Genomic DNA, 17,281 nt, shown 5'->3' with positions numbered 1-17,281 from the left:
AAAAGGAAAACGAGATTCAAGAGTTCCAGCTCCTGATTACCACGCAGTGACCCCTGATGGAAAGCTTACGTATGTTCATAGGATCAAACAAGGGTTAGAGGAGATCTGATAGAGCTGCTCAAAATTATAAGGGGTAAGATAAATAGGGATAACCTATTTCTACTGGTCAGTGAGTCGATAACTGGAGGCATAAATTTAAGATCATGACTGAAAGGGGAGAGGTTAGAAGAACAACTTTTACACAGAGGGTTGTTCCTACATGGAATGCCTGACCAGAAGCAGCAGGGGAAGCAGAATCCATAATAACTTTTAAAAGGGATGTAGCTAAATTGATTGATTCCTGGGATGAGAGGGTTGTCCTATGAGGAGAGATTGAGTAGAATGGGCCGATACTGTCTGGTGTTTAGAAGAATGAGAGGTGATCTCATTGAAACATATAAGATTAGAAACATAGAAAATAGGAGCAGGAGTAGGCCCTTCGAGCCTGCTCCACCATTCAATATGATCATGGCTGATCCTCTATCTCAATACCATATTCCCACTCTCTTTCCCCCATACCCCTTGATGCCTTTTGTGTCTAGAAATCTATCTAGCTTCATCTTAAATATATTCAGTGACTTGGCCTCCACAGCCTTCTGTGGTAGAGAATTCCACAGGTTCACCACCATCGGAGTGAAGAAATTTCTCCTCATCTCAGTCCTAAATGTCCTACCCCGTATCCTGAGACTGTGACCCCTTGTTCTGGACCCCCCAGCCAGGGGAAACATCCTCCCTGCATCCAGTCTGTCCAGCCCTGTCAGAATTTTATATGTTTCGATGAGATCCCCTCTCATCTTCTAAACTCGAGTGAATAGAGGCCGAGTCGACCCAATCTCTCCTCATACGACAGTCCTGCCATCCCAGGGATCAGTCTGGTGAACCTTCGCTGCACTCCCTCTATGGCAAGTTTCTGAGAGGGCTTGACAGGGTAGATGCTGAGAGGCTGTTTCCCCTGGCTGGAGAGTCTAGAACTAGGGGGCATAGTCTCAGGATAAGGGGTCGGTCATTTAAGACTGAGATGAGGAGGAATTTCTTCACTCAGAGGTTTGAATCTTTGGAATTCTCTACCACCGAGGGCTGTGGATGCTGAGTCACTGAATATATTCAAGGTTGAGATAGATAGATTTTTGGACTCTCAGGGAATCAAGGGATACGGAGATTAGGCGGGAAAGTGGAGTTGAGGTCGAAGATCAGCCACAAACTAATTGAATAGCAGATTCGAGGGATCGTATGGCCTACTCCTGCTCCTATTTCTTATGTTCTTATATTAGAAAAAGATACATTTTTTAAAAAGTACAGGAGAAAGGAGTTGTTTCTATTCAGAGAGCTGGTACAGCTATGATGGGCCGAATGGCCTCCTTCTGTACTGTAATTCTATGGCTGTATGATTCTATGATCAGATCTTACCACACAATCAAATACCTTGCCAACACTTGTGTGAAATACTAGAGGGCAGCCAGTGTATGTGGAACCTGTACTCCAACATGAGTCAGTGCCTTCAGGAGGGGAGAAATTAAAAAGACATTCTATTCAAGCCTACAGTTCCCTTTTAATCTTCTACAACTATTTTTAATTATTATTCTACCTTCAGAGTAAATTCTGATGAAGTCGATGGTCCCGCTGTGAAAATGATTAAGCTTGAGGTAAGTCCACTCTTTGGGTTTAACAGCCCTGTATTGTGATACAGTATCAGCCCGACAATGACCCTGGCACTGTATCAGTCACACACTTGCTTATTCAGCCCTTTTTTTTTTACAATAAGAATCACTTAGAAACAGGCTCTGAGCACGCAATGGTGGTACAGAGTCGGACAGAATTCACCAAACACCTTGGTTATAGATTCAACAGGGTCCAAATACAACAGAGAGGATAACAGCAGCCTGTCCAAGGAGAGCCTCTGTGGACACCTGCAGGGTACGTACAGCACTCTCACCACTTTACGTTTTCACAACTTTTTTTGGGGGGGGGGGGGGGGGGAAGTTGTGGTGACGAAGAATTATTTATGCACAGTTTTATTTTAAAGTTTACATGAGCAGTATTCACCAGTCAGGATAATAAATGACATTTCCTCGCTGTGATTCCATTTACAGGTCATTCCTGTCACAACAACACAGGTTTTGATGAAGAAGGCCCTTCAGCCCATTTGATATCCTTCCAGAACACCAACCCCACTGTCTCCCCATGACAAAACCCAGATATCTTAAATGGGTCCAGTTTCCTGGCCTCACCCACCCTTCTGGTTCCAGCTTTTGACTCCTCTCTGTGTAAAGAGATACTTCCTGATGTCTGTCCTAACCTTGCCCTTCACAGCCTTGGCCCTGTGTCCTCTTGTCCTGCTGCTCTGGGCTGTCTGAAACTACTGTTCCAGGGATGTTTTGCTATCCCATTAAGTATCTTAGACACGTCTTTAAGGGCCCCGGTGAGCCGTCTCTCTAAGGCTGAAGAGCCCCTGTTTATCAAGTTATTCCTCAGCTCATCTGTTACCATCCGGCTCGTAGAGTCGGACAGTCTGACCCTGCCCGTTTTAAGGGTGAGCTCCAAAACCCCATCTGACCCACAGTTTGATCAGAATTGGGATCACTTGGAACCTTTCTGTATTTTGCTGGTTAGGATGAGTTCAGAGTTCAGACACAGCCTCTGCCTATTACATTGCAGTAAACAAACAATTGCAACGAGATGGAATGCAGATCCAGAGTGGGTTTGGTCGATCTGTATAGTAGATTTCCAAATTCAGATGTCAATTCAGCTTAGCCAGTCAATCTGATCTGCCAGTGCTGATCCATGTTATTAAGGACATTATAATGAGCTATGTTGCATTTTATGTATTTTAATGATGGATGTGCTTTAGTGATGAAGGAAATATAGCATCTTGCATTTATATATAAACTATTCCTGTTAATTTAAAGTCATTTTTTGCTAGAAAAAAATTCAAATTATCCAATAGTTTGAATTTAGTAATTTTAATAAAACAGCATTGGGAGTGTTTTTGCACAATTTGAATTAAGCAGTGCAGACTATAGCACCTTATCACATCTCAAGGTGCTTGACATACATTACTGTGAAATGCAGCAACTGTTGTTATGCAGGCAAACATTTTGCACACAGCAAGATCCCACAAACCACAATGAGATGAATGACCAGTGAATCTGTTTTTGAAGGTATTGGTTTGAGGGATAAATATAAGCCAGGACACCAGACTTATTCACCTGCTCGTCTTCAAATACAGCCGGGGGATCTAATATCCACCTTAGAGCTTACAGAACTCCCAACAGTGCAGCATTCCCTCAGTACTGCACTGGGAGTTTCAGCTTAGGGTATTTGCTCAAGTCCTGGAGTGGGGCTCGAACCCACAACCTCCTGACTCCAAGATGGGAGTGTTACCAACTGAGTCAAGCTGGTAAATAGCCCATGGGCTGGGCTAATTAAGATAATGTGTAGAACCAGAAACCCTCCAAACACAAAGGTTAGCCAAGTTGAAAGGCAAGGCCCGGATTCACTCCATTTGACATTTAGATTCTTCTTTAAGCTGCAGTTTATTGTGTGTGATCCACACACCTCAATGAATGATTTGTGTTTGCTTCTTTTTAGGGCCAGAATGTCATTGGAGCTTCAGCTCATCACCATGCATTTCGACAGACATGGCAAGGATCACCAGCACCCAGGCCGCCTGCAGCAGGCACTGCTGGATGAGGGGCTTCGATTAGCAAAGCTGGTATCACATGACCAGTGAAACAGACTGAGCCCCTGCATGCAGGGGAATCCCCAGAGCGGAGGTGAGGCCCCAGTCAACAGTAAACTAAGAACTGAGCGAGGTTTTGTGTAGGAGGGCTGCGGCGGGGGTGGTGGTGGGGGGGCGGGGCGGGGGAGTGGAAGAGAAGGGAGATCAGATATCAAACTAAACGCCCTCCAAATCATTCCAAAAACAGGAGTAGGCGGTGGGCTGACCTTTTGTCTCAGCAAATCACTTGAACTGGCCAAATAAAAACCTAAAGGGAATTCCCAGAGTGGGTTAAGCAAGAAGCCCCCTCACCAGTTCTACTCTAATGCCATTCCAGACCAGCCACTTTTAAACAACTCAGATTTACTAAACTGATATTACTTTGATTGACAAAGAAAGAACTTGCATTTATATAGCACCTTTCATGACCTCAGGATGTCCCAAAGTGCTTTATAGCCAATGGATTACTTTTGAAGTGTAGTCACTGTTTTAATATAGGAAATGCAGCAGCCAATTTGCACACAGCAAGCTCCCACAAACAGCAATGTGATAATGACCAGATCATCTGTTTTTTGGTCATGTTGGTTGAGTGATAAATATTGGCCCAGGACACCGGGGAGAACTCCCCTGCTCTTCTGGTCACTGACAGAGGTGCTGCCTGAGTCGCAGAGCAGCTCCATGCATTTGAATAGGAGTCACAGAATGAAACCAGCCTTTGCACCAGTCCAGAGCAGCCCGACCCTAGGGAAACACACTAATGGCACAGTGCCCAGCCCATAGCGTGCTTTGCCAGGGTGAGATGGCTTTGCATTAGGTCTCAGCAAAATAAATGGAGCCACTTGAGAGATGCAAGTGGCAGAAAAATTTGTAGGGCTCTGGGGAAAAGAGTGGGACTATTGAATAGCTCTTTCAAAGAGCCAGCACAGGCACAGTGGACCGAATGGCCTCCTTCTGTGCAATATGGTTCTATGACTCCTCCCTTTTGGAGAGCTCTGTTATTAGTAACAAGTTAACCTTTTATTACTATGTTTTGATTCTAATTGTCTTGCTTCCTATTTTGTTTGAAAAGCAGAAAGCCAGGAGTGTCTGAAAGGCAGCTGTCAATCAGCCTCATTGAACATAGAGAACGGACTGAAAGCAGTGAAAAAGGAGCAGGAGGACGATGGGTGAAATAATTAAACCAAAGGATGTAATAAAACCAAAAAAAAGCCAACAGAATACAATTGATAAACAGAGGCTGAAACTAATGGAACTGAGCGTATGGTGGTCCTGACCATTTTTAAAATTCTCTCAGGGGATGAGTGGGATCTGCACTACTTGTCAAGTTTGAAGTTAACCCCCCCCCAAATCAGGCAGTGATTTGTCCATTTATCTCAGAAAGTGATTATTGAGGAGTTTGCGTTGGCACTGCACTGGGATGGTCCTTCTGGAGTTAATTCAGATCAGACACTTACACAAATAAGATCAGGGCCCATTCCACATGAATCCTGCTCCAAAAAGGGTACAGACTTCGATTCCTTCTGCACTACACATCAGCGCAGAAGGTTTGAGATGTAACTACACATTCCACATTGAAGTGGTACAGGACAGGTCTTCACGTTACCGACCTGTACAGAGGTTCCTCCATTAAACAGCGAGCTGGAAGCGATTGGAAGGAACGAGAGTTGGTTTTAGATTATTAATGTTGAGGAGGTTGGCTGAAGAGTATTGGGGTAAGTTCATGGCCACGTGTTTCTCCATTACTGCTCCATTATTAGCATAAATGGGGCAGATTCCCCAGCACTGCAAACCCACCACAGTGCATGATCCCTTGAAATAGAAGCAGTTCTGTAATATAAAGAGCCATTAGTCTTAATAATAAATTAACACCATCGCACCTGGTGCTATCAATCCCTTCTCTGTTAACGCAGATTATGTGTCCTGTTACCATGACTACGGTACTCCATTAACAGTGAGTTGGGACTGATTGGAAGGAGCGAGAGTTGGTTTTAGATTATTAACATGGCGGAGGTTGGCTGTAGTGTATCACAACATCTGAACAATGTTATATTACAGCGCCCGCACTGGACCTTGTACATGGGATATCTTGGAATGTGCTTCAAGATGGCACCTTTAGCCAGCAGAGCCACACTAGAAGGGTTTATCAACTGAGATGAGATGCCTGGAAACACCTACACTCACATGTGTGTGTCTGTATATCGTACAAACCTATCTCTACCCCCCGTTACAGCTTCCAAACAATTCTTTTCCTCTTTTCCCCCCTCCTGATGATTTTCCCCAGGTGCTCCCCAACCTCCAGTATTTTACCTGAGTGACCCATTCTTTACTTGCAAGCCTGGACAAGGAGTCTCAAGCAGGTACTGGAGCCAATTCCAATCCCGTCCTCACTTCCTGTACCTTTCCAGCACAGAGCTCTGGCCTTGGATTGGATACTCAAAGCCTCCTGGTCTGTATGGCTCAGTTCACACTTGGCAGTGCACTTACTGACTGAGCCATCGAGGGGGTTTTAAACCCATTTCAGCTGCAGGAACATTAACTGATATTTTGGTGAGCAGGGTGACGACGAGCTTTGACATACTGTGGAGTATGGTGATAGGTTTGGAGCTGCAGGTTACCAGTGCAGTGAGTTTAGACAACTCTCAGGATGGAAGTTGACCCAATGGTCAGACCACGAAGTGATTAAAAAATCGTCTGTCAATCTTGGATCTCTCGCTTACATCAGTACAAATATTCAATGCCCCCTGAACATCTATTTCAGTTTGCTCTGTCTACATCTACAAATATTCCAACTCCCATTCCAATTCATTAATTTATTTAAGGAAACAAATTTAATTTTTTTGTTTACTGATATAACAAGTTAACAGTGGAGGCACTGTGAAAGGAAAGGTCTGTAACTCTGAGTATTAAACCAAAGAAACAAATGCTGTCAATTTCTCAATCAGTTTATTCATTTTCAGCCTCTGCTTTATCTTAGTACTTGTAAACAATTTTACAACACCAAGTTATAGTCCAGCAATTTTATTTTAAATTCACAAGCTTTCGGAGGCTTCCTCCTTCGTCAGGTAAATGTTTCTACTTATCTTAGTACAGAATAGGAGTTTGGATGCTTGTGTTTCTATTTTTTTAAAATTGGTATGGGAGAATCTTTTTTTTTAAGAAAACTCTCAACCACACGTTCACTGAGCGATTAGCGTCACATTTATATATCACAAAGTGATTCTGTAGTGTGTTAACTCCACTGTAGGATGGATTCAGAGTGCCAGTAACAACTGAGCATGCGCAGTTACTCAGAAATTGCAATTGCAACTTTCTGTTCCTGGCTGCAGACCTTCCCTGATGTTAAGGGGAGAGGTCTGTACAGACCAGCAGAATGAAAACTGCATTGCTGAACTGTACAGGCTCAGCTGAAGGCTCGGCCTATACCGGATGAGCTCAGGTCTCAATGCTCAACCTGTACCCGATGGGCTGAGGCCTTGGCCTGTACGGGTGAGTTGAGAGCTCAGCTTGCCTACATCCAGGCCAAAATGATGGCAGGTAGTGTATGTTTGCTACCACAGGGATACAACATCTCTTGGGGCAGGCGGGGGAGAGGGGGGGGGGTTTGCAGTGCTGCATGACACACTAGGATCACCTTGTTTATATTGTCATACTACCTCCAGAGGCAAGTTGTAATATAAATGTGGTGTTAGTCCCACCCACCATGTTCCCAGGGTACCGTGTGAGGTAGACCTCTTGACTAAAAGCCAAAGAATCTGGGCTAACAATCCCCCCTCCCCCCAGCAGTTATATCTTAAACAGACGCTGTCTTGATGAAAGTGTTTTGCAAGCATATTTTTCATGTATGGAGAAAGAGATCAGCTGTCTATCATTTTCAGCACAGGGCATCAAGCATTTGATTTATGTCAACATGTCAGATTTTTGTAAACATATTTTCACGAAGACCACACCTTTTAAAGTGTGAGATAATCTGTGAGATCCTAATCCTCACCTGCAAAGATCCAAGCCAGATTTTACACTCAGTTATTATTATTGCTTCTGGTTTGGAACAGGTGAAGTGGATTAAATAAAGGGGTCAGGAATCTGCACAGGAATGGAGAAAGATTTATTGCAGTCAGTGTAGTACTGGTTTAACCGATGGTTAATTACGCACCTCCTTACTGCCTCTTAAAATGCACTGTATTGTTGTAGATGTTAATATTTTTTGTAACACACTTGTTTTTAAACGGGTAAACGTTAATTTTAAGCTCCAACAGTGAAGAGCAGCTACACCAAAGTTCCCCTGAAAAGAGAAGTTATTTCAGTGGCATCAATAGCTTTTCATGAGTGATCTGTTCTGTTCAAAACCTCATTTTCCTTTTCAATGTAACTTGCTTACTGTGCTTGTAGTTAAAGGTTTAGGTGATAGTCACAACTCGCTAAGGCTGGTCAGCACAGATCGGCCGGGTGTCCCCAAAGCAGACGTGAAATTCATGGCTACAACTAAAGCCTGTTATTATGCCGTCATGTCGTACAGTGGAGTGGGGGAAGGATGAAGATTCAAACCTGCCATTCCCTACTCAGTAAGATTCCCATTGAGGCTGGGCTGGAGATTGAATCAGCAGGGAGTACTCTAGTGTGGCAGACCCCACAGTGTAGCAGGTAGCTGACTCTCCTTACTGGAGAGCAGAGCAGTGGATGGGGTAAACTCCAAAAGGGGGGCATTAAAATGTGGAATAAGAGATGAGCTAATCATCCCTCTCATTCAATATCAGCTCTGCACTATTTAAAAAGAAAAAAAGAAATAACGTACATTTTGTTTCGCACCTTTCAAAACCTCAGAACATTCCAAAGCGCTTTACAGCCAATTAAGTACTTTTTGAAACGTAATCACTATTGTAATGTAGGAAACGCGGCAGCCAATTTGTGCATAGCAAGCTCCCACAAACAGCAACGTGATAATGACCAGATAATCTATTTTTTTTTTTAAGTGATGTTGGTTGATGGATAAATATTGGCCAGGACACTGGGGAGAACTCCCCTACTCTTGCCTCGGTTTAACGTCTCATCCGAAAGACGGCACCTCCAACAGTGCGGCGCTCCCTCAGTACTGCACTGGGAGTGTCAGCTTGGCTTTAAGGGGTACCTGAGCAAACTGGGAATGAAGATTTATTTAAAAGAGCATCAGCCTGAGTCATGGATCAAACTGTAGCTAAAGAAAAACATGATGTATTTGGTAGAATTTAGCTTAATGTCTAAATGTAGAATTGCTTTTGGAATATAAAGGGCAATAAGCAATGACCTTATAACCTGGACTGTCACAACTGCAACTCCTGCACTAACGGATCTCTTTATCTGTGTCTTAGGCTGTGAGAGGGAAGTGTCTTTGTACGTTTCTAGAAGATTAGCGACCACTCTTTTATTGCGTGTACACTAATGTATAGTATTTATTTTGTTATGTGTAAATAAAGTACATTTTAGAATTTATTTCTGGTGGTCTCCTTGGGGGTGATTTTAACCCCCAAGAACGGGTGGGTTGGGGGCAGGTGGGGGGCAGGTGGGAGTTGATAATAGTTGTTTTTTGGGTCGCAACCGTAACCCAGCTTTATTTCCGGGTTTAACTTGGGCATGTAAAAGTACAGGCTTCCCACTGGGAATGCAAAGTCCGAAAATTTTGTGTGTGAACTACTTGGGGGGCGGGGGGGAGGGCGGGGGTGGCAGGACTGAAGTACAGCGTACAGTGGGTGGCTGGCAATGAGCCACATTGAGCCAATCCTCAGGTGACAGGTCAAGCAGTGGCTTGACCACCTTTTAACGGATGAGAGAAAATGGCGAGCGGGGGTGGGGGGAAAGGGAGAGGTAGGTTTGTACGATATACAGACACACACGTGAGTGTAGGTGTTTCCAGATATTTTGTCTCAGTTGATACACCCTTCTAGTGTGGCTCTGCTGGCTCAAGGTGCCATCTTGTAGCACATTCCAAGATATCCCATGTACAAGGTCTAGTGCGGGCGCTGTAATATAACATTGCCTCTGTTCAGATGTTGTGATACACTACAGCCAACCTCCGCCATGTTAATAATCTAAAACCAACTCTCGCTCCTTCCAATCAGTCCCAACTCACTGTTAATGGAGCGCCATAGTCATGGTAACAGGACATTTGATCAGTGATAACAGAGAAGGGATTGATGACACCATCGCACCTGGTGCTGCTAATTTATTATTAAGACTAATGGCTCTTTATATCTTTGGATCAAAAAAGGATAGAACAGGGTACTTTCTAAATGGTAAAAAGTTAAAAACAGTGGATGTCCAAAGGGACTTAGGGGTTCAGGTACATAGATCATTCAAGTGTCATGAACAGGTGCAGAAAATAATCAAGGCGGCAAATGGAATGTTGGCCTTTATATCTAGAGGACTAGAGTACAAAGGGGCAGAAGTTATGCTGCAGCTATACAAAACCCTGGTTAGACCGCACCTGGAGTACTGTGAGCAGCTCTGGGCACCGCACCTTCGGAAGGACATATTGGCCTTGGAGGGAGTGCAGCGTCGGTTTACGAGAATGATACCCGGACTTCAAGGGTTAAGTTACGAGGAGAGATCACACAAATTGGGGTTGTATTCTTTCGAGTTTCGAAGGTTAAGGGGTGATCTGATCAAAGTTTATAAGATATTAAGGGGAACAGATAGGGTGGATAGAGAGAAACTATTTCCGCTGGTTGGGGATTTTAGGAGTAGGGGGCACAGTCTAAAAATTAGAGCCAGACCTTTCAGGAGTGAGATTAGAAAACATTTCTACACACAAAGGGTGGTAGAAGTTTGGAACTCTCTTCCGCAAACGGCAATTGACACTAGCTCAATTGCTAAATTTAAATCTGAGATAGATAGCTTTTTGGCAACCAAAGGTATTAAGGGATATGGGCAGGTATATGGAGTTAGATCACAGATCAGCCATGATCTTATCAAATGGTGGAGCAGGCATGAGGGGCTGAATGGCCTACTCCTGTTCCTATGTTCCTATTACAGAACTGCTTCTATTTAAAGGGATTGTGCACTGTGCTGGGCTCGCAGTGCTGGGGAATCTGCCCCATTGGTAGTAGTACAGTACTGTAAAGAGGGCATAAGAGACAGTTTAAAGCAGACACAGTCCAAACCTCCCACACCAACAAAATAATTAGCATTTGTGCTGCCTTCAAATGCACTGGAACCAAAGAACGGAGAAACACAGGAGCCCTTTCCACAGGAAGGAGAGTGTTTCAGGAAGAAGACTCAGAGCAGGTCTCCTACCCTCCATCTCAGGTGAAGGTATATGACCAAGGGAGACTGGGGTGGGTGGAGGGAGAAACCAGAGAGTAAAATACTTTTAGTAAACAAGCATGGGTGTGCATATACCACCCTCCATATTGGGTGCTTAGGCACCTTTTTTACACCTGTAATAAGGGCGCTGTGCCAATGAATTTCTAGGCCTATCCTATTTATGGGTAAAATGCTTTAGTGAATAGTAATGAATAGAAAGAGATTTGGGTTTTTCCATTCACTGACCACTGAACAGTGTTCTATCAGATCTTGTGTGTACTGACAATTCTAATCAATGTGATTTATTTGAGGTGGGATACATGGTTTGATCTTCGCTCTGTAAAATACCTGATCGCGGCCACTGATCAGGGGCCATTGCCAGGCTCCCTCCCTACTCCCTTGGCAGGAAAACTGAAAAGGAAAGCCATCACAGGCCCACTGTCGCACAGCAGCTCACACCCAGTTGGAGAGCAGCCACCGAGGGGGGGCAGCAGTCAGCGGGAGACACGCAGCCTGGTAGCACCTGCAAAGGGAGAGAAAATAAGTCGAAAAAGTGATTTGAAACCATACAAAATGTATGGATGATTTTTAATTTTTTTTTAAAAAACAGTCTGTAGCAACTGTTAGAAAGGAAAGTTCTCTTACTTCAAATCAGCTTTTAATACATATGACTCACATTTCAGAGATGAATCATAGACTGCAGGCATCAGCATTGCTGTCATAGGGGATAGAGACCAACATCCATTAAATGTCAGATCCAAGACAGCTGTCTGCAATGTGCCTGACCTTTAACCTCAGGTGGAGATGGGGAGGCTGTGTATTATGCTCGTCACAGTCCTATCCTCCTCAGTGTGGTAACAGTGAAACACTGCAAAGCCCTGGGAGAACCCAGCTTACGTGTAAAGCGCCCCATACACACAATTCTTATTACAATATTAAGTCACAAATTTCAGCTGAAAAGTAGAATTTGCCATAGCAATGTCAGTAGTGCATCACTCGATACAATAAAAATAAATGATTTTTAAAATGTATTGCCACAAGCACAGCTTGCTTACATACACCTGTTTTTGTGCCATTGCTCCCATTTTCTTCCCATACTCTTCAATCATTCCCAATGTCAAGGGGGCAGGCAGCCTTTGCCAAAGTACCTTTGAAAATGTTTGTGCCTGACCTCGGACAGTGTAGAGGCAGCTTTACTCTGTATCTAACCCGTGCTGTACCTGCCCTGGGAGTGTTTGATAGGACAGTGTAGAGGGAGCTTTACTCTGTATCTAACCCTGTACCTGCCCTGGGAGTGTTTGATGGGACAGTGTAGAGGCAGCTTTACTCTGTATCTAACCCGTGCTGTACCTGCCCTGGGAGTGTTTGATGGGACAGTGTAGAGGGAAGCATTACTCTGTATCTACAAATAGCAATGAGTTCAATGACCAGATAATCTGTTTTAGTGATGTTGGTTGAGGGATAAATATTGACCAGGAAACTGGAAGAACATCCAGTCGTGAATGGTGGTGGACAATTAAACAACTAACGGGAGGAGGCGGCTCTGCAAACATTCCCATCCTCAATGATGGCAGAGTCCAGCACGTGAGTGCAAAAGACAAGGCTGAAGAGTTTGCAACCATCTTCAGCCAGAAGTGCTGAGTGGATGATACATCTCAGCCTCCTCCCGATATCTCCACCATCACAGAAGCCAGTCTTCAGCCAATTCGATTCACTCCACGTGATATCAAGAAACGGCTGAGTGCACTGGATACAGCAAAGTCTATGGGCCCCGACAACATCCCAGCTGTAGTGCTGAAGACTTGTGCTCCAGAACTAGCTGCCCCTCTAGCCAAGCTGTTCCAGTACAGCTACAACACTGGCATCCACCCGACAATGTGGAAAATTGCCCAGGTATGTCCTGTCCACAAAAAGCAGGATAAATCCAACCCGGCCAATTACCGCCCTATCAGCCTACTCTCAATCATCAGCAAAGTGATGGAAGGTGTCGTCGACTGTGCTATCAAGCGGCACTTACTCACCAATAACCTGCTCACCAATGCTCAGTTCAGGTTCCACCAGGACCACTCGGCTCCAGACCTCATTACAGCCTTGGTCCAAACATGGACAAAAGAGCTGAATTCCAGAGGTGAGGTGAGAGTGACTGCCCTTGACATCAAGGCAGCATTTGACCGAGTGTGGCACCAAGGAGCCCGAGTAAAATTGAAGTCAATGGGAATCAGGGGGAAAACTCTCCAGTGGCTGGAGTCATACCTCGCACAAAGGAAGATGGTAGTGGTTGTTGGAGGCCAATCATCTCAGCCCCTGGGCATTGCTGCAGGAGTTCCTCAGGGCAGTGTCCTAGACCCAAGCATCTTCAGCTGCTTCATCAATGACCTTCCCTCTATCATAAGGTCAGAAATGGGGATGTTCGCTGATGATTGCACAGTGTTCAGTTCCATTCGCAACCCCTCAAATAATGAAGCAGTCCGAGCCCGCATGCAGCAAGACCTGGACAACATCCAGGCTTGGGCTCATAAGTGGCAACTAACATTCGCGCCGGATAAGTGCCAGGCAATGACCATCTCCAACAAGAGAGAGTCTAACCACCTCCCCATGACATTCAGCGGCATTACCATCGCCGAAACCCCCACCATCAACATCCTGGGGGTCACCATTGACCAGAAACTTAACTGGACCAGCCATATAAATACTGTGGCTACAAGAGCAGGTCAGAGGCTGGGGATTCTGCGGCGAGTGACTCACCTCCTGACTCCCCAAAGCCTTTCCACCATCTACAAGGCACAAGTCAGGAGTGTGATGGAATACTCTCCACTTGCTTGGATGAGTGCAGCTCCAACAACACTCAAGAAGCTCGACACCATCCAAGATAAAGCAGCCCGCTTGATTGGCACCCCATCCACCACCCTAAACATTCACTCCCTTCACCACCGGCGCACTGTGGCTGCAGTGTGCACCATCCACAGGATGCACTGCAGCAACTCGCCAAGGCTTCTTCGACAGCACCTCCCAAACCCGCGACCTCTACCACCTAGAAGGACAAGAGCAGCAGGCACATGGGAACAACACCACCTGCACGTTCCCCTCCAAGTCACACACCATCCCGACTTGGAAATATATCGCCGTTCCTTCATCGTCGCTGGGTCAAAATCCTGGAACTCCCTTCCTAACAGCACTGTGGGAGAACCTTCACCACACGGACTGCAGCGGTTCAAGAAGGCAGCTCACCACCACCTTCTCAAGGGGCAATTAGGGATGGGCAATAAATGCCGGCCTCGCCAGCGACGCCCACATCCCATGAACAAATAAAAAAAAACTCCCCACTCTTCTTCCAATAGTGCCATAGAATCGTTTACAGCCACCCGAGAGGGCAGACGGGGCCTCGATTTAACGTCTCATCCGAAAGATGGCACCACCTACAATGCAGCACTCCCTCAGTACTGAACTGGGAGTGTCATCTTAGATTATTGGCTCACGGCTAAAGTGTGTTCTACACATTATACATGGGAAATACATACTAGGAAGCTTCCAGGTTCAACCACTATGTGAAGTTAGCTGGTCTGAGGTGGGGCACAGTAGGAAGACTACAATTGGTCCGAGTATCCCTGGGCTTGGGGGAGAAATCATCCAGGGTTCTTGCTTCTGATTGTTATCCAGTGACCCCTGCTGTGATACCCCTTACAATCAAATACCCTTCTAACACTTACTGTCTGGGCTCACACATGAAGAATGGCCACTTGGGAGAGGGGCGAAGCAATGATGGCCTGCAATTACCCGTGGAACTGTACTTCTGCAGAGGTTGGTGCCTTCAGGAGAGAAGGGGGCAAAAAATACCCCTTCCATCGTAAGAAGCCACTCCATTTACCTTAGAAAGAACTTGAATGGGGGACTGGATACTGCAATATGTTAACACACACACACACACACACACACACACAGCCCTTTCATCTCTGAGACCTGTCCAGCCCAGATTAAAGGGATAAAAGTCTGGTCTCCTGTTGGTTCGAAGGGTCCTACATGAAATTAGCTTGGCCAGTCTCTACCCAGTTCTTAATGGACATAGCTTACAAAACTGCCCATAACTTAGCTCTAAATGGGCAATCTCATTCAGATCACAAGAATGGCTTGTATGGGAAATAGAAGTGATGTACTGTGGTTGGGGCAGAGTACAGGGAGCTTCACTCTGGTTGTGCTATACTTGACCAGGGAGTGTTTGATGCCAACACTGGATGCTTGGAATGGGAAAGTGTGCCAGTCCCAGCATCAGCATCCATCACTCGAATGCAAAACAATTCCCCATTTTCTTCTTAAAAAAAGAGCATCGACTGAGGAATGTCATAAAATTACAAATAATCTTTACAAGGTATACAGCTGACATCTGGTGGCAGTAAATAGCACTGCAATAATTCTTTTCTTATATTTTGGGGTTTTCCCAAACTCAAATGCAAATAAGTTCCAAGTAAATTTGCAATAATGATGTTCAAGTTATTCTTTCTGTCTCAACACCATCCAGTATCAACGCAGAGCTTAATGGATAGTGGCGTCTGCATTAACAGCAACTGCCAGCTCTGAAACAGACCCAACATTGAACAAAACCAACCCATAATGGCTGAGTTAGTAAATGTCCATTATGAAACAGAACCACACAGACCAGGAAGGAGACAGGTTCCATCCTCAGTCTGTGCTGAGTCAAGTAGATCTCAGACAGGGCAGCAGTAATGCATTAGGAATGTCCTCAGTGTCCTTGGATTACAGGGCATGGGGGAGGGAAATCACCCTGGGATCCTGATCACTATCCATCACCCCTGCTGGAAAGAGTATGTGTGCAGATGCCAGCTGAGGACGGGATCAGGCTTAGCTGTGATACTTCACATGCTTAAATACCTTGTCAACACTCATTGTCTAGGCTCACACTTGAAGACTTGAGCACATAATTCACTGGCTGGCACTCCCAGTGCAGTACCGAGGGAGCGCTGCACTGTCGGAGGGGCGGTACCGAGGGAGCGCTGCACTGTCGGAGGGGCGGTACCGAGGGAGCGCTGCACTGTCGGAGGGGCGGTACCGAGGGAGCGCTGCACTGTCGGAGGGGCGGTACCGAGGGAGCGCTGCACTGTCGGAGGGGCGGTACCGAGGGAGCGCTGCACTGTCGGAGGGGCGGTACCGAGGGAGCGCTGCACTGTCGGAGGGGCGGTACCGAGGGAGCGCTGCACTGTCGGAGGGGCGGTACCGAGGGAGCGCTGCACTGTCGGAGGGGCGGTACCGAGGGAGCGCTGCACTGTCGGAGGGGCGGTACCGAGGGAGCGCTGCACTGTCGGAGGGGCGGTACCGAGGGAGCGCTGCACTGTCGGAGGGGCGGTACCGAGGGAGCGCTGCACTGTCGGAGGGGCGGTACCGAGGGAGCGCTGCACTGTCGGAGGGGCGGTACCGAGGGAGCGCTGCACTGTCGGAGGGGCGGTACCGAGGGAGCGCTGCACTGTCGGAGGGGCGGTACCGAGGGAGCGCTGCACTGTCGGAGGGGCGGTACCGAGGGAGCGCTGCACTGTCGGAGGGGCGGTACCGAGGGAGCGCTGCACTGTCGGAGGGGCGGTACCGAGGGAGCGCTGCACTGTCGGAGGGGCGGTACCGAGGGAGCGCTGCACTGTCGGAGGGGCGGTACCGAGGGAGCGCTGCACTGTCGGAGGGGCGGTACCGAGGGAGCGCTGCACTGTCGGAGGGGCGGTACCGAGGGAGCGCTGCACTGTCGGAGGGGCGGTACCGAGGGAGCGCTGCACTGTCGGAGGGGCGGTACCGAGGGAGCGCTGCACTGTCGGAGGGGCGGTACCGAGGGAGCGCTGCACTGTCGGAGGGGCGGTACCGAGGGAGCGCTGCACTGTCGGAGGGGCGGTACCGAGGGAGCGCTGCACTGTCGGAGGGGCGGTACCGAGGGAGCGCTGCACTGTCGGAAGGGCAGTCTTTCAGATGAGACGTTAAACAGAGGCCCTGTCTGCCCTCTCAGGTGGACATGAAAGATCCAACAGCACCATTTCAAAGAAGAGCAGGGGAGTTCTCCCCAGTGTCCTGGCCAATATTTATTCCTCAACCAACATCACTAAAAACAGATTATCTGGTCATTATCACTTTGCTAATTGTGGGAGCTTGCTGTGCACAAACAGTCTGCCGCATTTCCTACATTACAGCAGTGGCTACAACAATGGCCATTTGGGCAATTGGCATCCATGGAGCTGTACCCCAGCAAAGGAGTCGGCACCTTCA

The sequence above is a fragment of the Heptranchias perlo genome, chromosome X (assembly GCF_035084215.1).
Source record: "Heptranchias perlo isolate sHepPer1 chromosome X, sHepPer1.hap1, whole genome shotgun sequence".
Taxonomy (NCBI): Eukaryota; Metazoa; Chordata; class Chondrichthyes; order Hexanchiformes; family Hexanchidae; genus Heptranchias; species Heptranchias perlo.
Note: the sequence above shows the minus strand (reverse complement) of the source record.